This window comes from Trachypithecus francoisi, unplaced genomic scaffold (genome assembly GCF_009764315.1).
Source record: "Trachypithecus francoisi isolate TF-2019V2 unplaced genomic scaffold, Tfra_2.0 Lachesis_group6, whole genome shotgun sequence".
NCBI lineage: Eukaryota > Metazoa > Chordata > Mammalia > Primates > Cercopithecidae > Trachypithecus > Trachypithecus francoisi.
This window is the reverse complement of record NW_022681471.1, coordinates 49,072,643-49,076,985: the sequence shown is the minus strand read 5'-3', so window position 1 is coordinate 49,076,985 and position 4,343 is coordinate 49,072,643.

Genomic DNA, 4,343 nt, shown 5'->3' with positions numbered 1-4,343 from the left:
TGTTGTCAGTAAATTCTTAACAACCTGCAAGTCCACCACTTTCTGATGCTGGGACTGACACCTCACCCAGTAATTACCACTTAAGTAATCTCTAAGAAGTTTCAGACTTTCTCAAAGTTTCTCTTCTTTGAGCCCTCACCTGAATTGCTCCATTTATGGAAATCTAGGTTTTTTACTCTGCTCCTCCAAATTTTTCCAGCCTCCACCCATTATCCAGTTCCAAAGCTGCATCTATGTTTACAGGTTTGTTTTTTTTTTTTTTGAGACGGAGTCTCACTCTGTCGCCCAGGCTGGAGTGCAATGGCGCGATCTTGGCTCTCCGCAAGCTCCACTTCCCAGGTTCACGCCATTCTCCCGCCTCAGCCTCCAGAGTAGCTGGGACTACAGGCGCCCACCACCACGACCAGCTAATTTCTTTTTTTTGTATTTTTAGTAGAGACGGGGTTTCACCGTGTTAGCCCTCCTCAGCTGGTTTTTTTTTTTATAGCAACAGCCAGGCTTCTTGACACCAATTTCCTGTCTTAGTCTGTTTTTGCTGCTCTAATACCTGGGACTGGGTAATTTATAATTAACAGAATTTTATTGGCTCACAGTTATGGAGGATGAGAAACTGAAGATTCAGGGACCAGCATCTGGTGAGGGCCTTCTCGGTGTGTCATCACAGGGCAGAGGGCAAGACAAAGGGGACCTGAATGTACCCTTTTATAACAGATTCACTCCTGCAATAATGAACCACCTTCTGTAATAATGACAATCCATTCATGAAGGTAGAGCCTTCACGGCCCAAACACTTCTCAAAAGTTCTGTAAACCACAGGTAAAATTCTAAGCCCCCCAACAGACTGATAGACCTCCCCTCTTGGCCAAGGGCATTCCAAAGTGAATCTGAAAATCTAGTTCAGGTCATGGCGGGAATGGGTGGTCAGACATGCCTCATTATACTATTCTGTCTTTGGAATTCAGGCACAACTAACCAGCATTAACATTAAAAGAGATCTTAAGACTGACAAAACAAGACTTTGTAGCAATAAAGACACCAAATAAGACACCAAATTCCAGACTGACGCTAGTATAGCATCACAAGATAGCAGGCCCTGAAAGGAATCAAAGAATTTTACCACAAAACATATTTCCTTGACATATTTTGAAATGGTCCTGCAAAGTTGTCTCTTTTGGCGAAAATCTACATTCTGTAGAGAATTCCCTATCCTTTCCAGGTCTTTCCTCTGATCCAGGAGAGAATTAACCAAGAGTCTCGCACCTGTTTAGGTCTGACAAGAGCTCTGAAGCCTCTCTCTGGAGCTGCATCTACATGATAAAACCTTGGTCTCCACAACCCCTTGTTCTTAACCCAGACATTCCTATTGATTCCAGGTTTTTAGATAATAACTCTTTCAACCAATTGCCAATCAGAAAATCTTTAAAACCACTTATGACCTGGAAGCCCCCTCCCCAGCTTCCAGTTGTCCTGCCTTTCCTGACCAAAGCAATGTACATCCTATATGTATTTATTGATAACTTATGTCACCCTAAAATGTATAAAATCAAGCTGTATGGGAGGCCGAGGGGGGTGGATCATCTGAGGTCAGGAGTTCGAGACCAGCCCAGCAACATGGCAAAATCCAGTCTCTACTAAAAATACAAAAATTAGCTGGGTGTAGTGCCACGCACCTGTAATCCCAGATACTCAGAAGGCTGAGACAGGAGAATTGCTTGAACTGGGAGGTGGAGGTTGCAGTGAGCTGAGATCATGCTGCTGCACTCCAGCCTGGGCAACAGAGAAAGACTCTGTCTCAAAAAGCAAAACAAAACAAAACAAAAACAAGCTGTAGCCTTACCACTTGGGCACATTTTCCCAGAATATCCTGGGGCTATATCATAGGCCATTGTTCACTCATATTTCAAAGGCTCAGAGTAAATCTCTTCAAATATTGCATCGAGTTTGACTTTTTTTGTTGACAGTCCCACTGAGACACAGTAGGGATGGGACTTGCCTCTTTCAACCAAAAATTATCTGAGACAAGTCTCAATCAATTTAGAAAGTTTATTTTGCCAAAGTTAAGGATGTGCCCATGACACAGCCTCAGGAAGTCCTGATGACATGTGCCCAAAGTGGTCGGGGTACAGCTTGATTTGGACATTTTAGGGAGACATAATACATCAATCAATACATGTAATATTTACATTGGTTCAATCTGGAAGGGTGGCACAACTAAAAGGTGGGGGTTGGGGGTGGGGTATGGGGGTGGGGATGTGGGCTTCCAGGTCATAGATAGATTTAAACATTCTGATTGGCAACAGGTTGAAAGAGTTCTTATCTGTAGAAAAGAATGTCTGGGTTATGATAAGGAGTTGCAGAGACCTAGGTTTTTTTGTTTTTGTTTTTGTTTTTGTTTTGTTGTTGTTGTTGTTTGTTTTTTGAGACCAAGTCTCGCACTGTCGCCTGGGCTGGAGTGCAATGGTGCAATCTCGGCTCACTGCAACCTCTGCCTCCTGGGTTCAAGCGATTCTCCTGCCTCAGCCTCCCAAGTAGCTGGGATTACAGGCGTTCACCACCACGCCCAACTAGTTTTTTGTATTTTTAGTAGAGACGGGTTTTCACTATGTTGGCCAGGCTGATCTCAAAGTCCTGACCTCATGATCCACCCTCCTCAGCCTCCCAAAGTGCTGGGATTACAGGCGTGAGCCACTAGGTTTTATCATGCAGATGAAGCCTCCAAGTAGCAGGTTTTAGAGAGAATAGACTGTAAATGTTTCATATCAGACTTAAGGTTTGTGTTAATATTAATGCTGGAGGGGTATAATGAGGCATGTCCAACCACCACTTCCCATGATGGCCTGAACCAGTCCTTCAGGTTAAATTTTAGAGTGCCCTCCCTGGCAGAACAGGAAGTCCATTCAGATGGTTGCATGGCAGGCATTTAAATTTTATTTTTGGTTTATCGCCCTCATCCTCACAAATGCATTTTTGTTTTCCAGACTTGCTGGGTTCCCACCACACATGTTGTCGTGAGCTCACTACACACACTGTCCCTGGAGCATGGGGATGCAGCCTGGAGCCAGGAAGATGACAGTGTTGTGCACAGCTCTGCACTGGTAATGCACTGTGCATGAGTGGCCCTCAGGACCTTGTGTTACTGCTGCTGGCTGGCCAGGCACTGCTGGGTACAGCAAGGGCACTGGCTATAGCAGGCAGCAGCTTCAGCCCACACCTGCCAACTTCAGCCTAGCCAAGGGCAGCCACATCAGCACATCCACAGCCTGAGGTCCCCTGTGTTCCACCAAGGACCTCTGCTGCAAGCTGATGCGGGGCCCTGTGGACAACAGGGACCCCTACTAGACCATCCAGACCTTGCACTATAAATCTTACTCAAGGCACCATACCTGCTGATAACAGGACCTTAAAGAAGTTAAGATATGCAACACTCCAACCATAAATCTTCCCCAAGGCAGTTGATCCTAACATCCACATGCACAGGAGACCCCAGAATGGCCACTATATGACCTTCTTGGGCCAGCAGTAGTGAGGAACATCACTATCTTGAACCCACTGAGCATGCACCAAAGACTTCAACCAGGACAAAGCATGCACAGACACCATAACAGGAAGGAAGAAATCACTCCAGGAGGTGGAGTCCTGATGTCAATCTCTTTACCCTACCCAATAAAAAACATTGAGAAGCTCCCCTTGGGGAGCCAGCTGGAGGACTCTTTTTCCTGTGCCATCTCTCTTATGCCCAGTGTTTCTGGGCATAACCCTTAATAAACATTGCCTGGAAAAAGTTTGCCTGGCCTCATATTAGTTCCTGTTACACTGAGAACCAAGAACCTCACACCGGTAACACCATCTCCTAATAAAGTCACAATAGCAATCAATCAAATTTCAACATGCATTTTGGAGGGGGCAAACATTCTAACCATGGCAGCATATTTCACTTATACATTTCTAAATACAAATATAATGATCCCACTTCATAACTCATATAATATTCTGGAATAACTCTAAAGCTTAAAAATAAAGCTCAGTTGGTGATTTTGTGTTTATGCTGAACCCTCTTTATATGGACAATGTGGGGCCATGAAAACCCCATTACCCTTCCGGGAGAGGAAAAATGTGTGCAACTTCTTTGTGGAGATACTTGGCAACATTTTTGAGAAAATCAAGTGAGTTCCCCATCAGCTACTCTGCTCTTAGCTCTGAACTGCGGAGTCTCGGGCTCTTGTGTAAGAATGGTCACAGTAGCATGGCTAAAAATATCAAAATAGCCTCAAAGTTGTATTTACAGATATCTCAGAAACATTATTTTAAGAGAAAAAAAGTGCAAAAGGGCACCTATTTTTTAT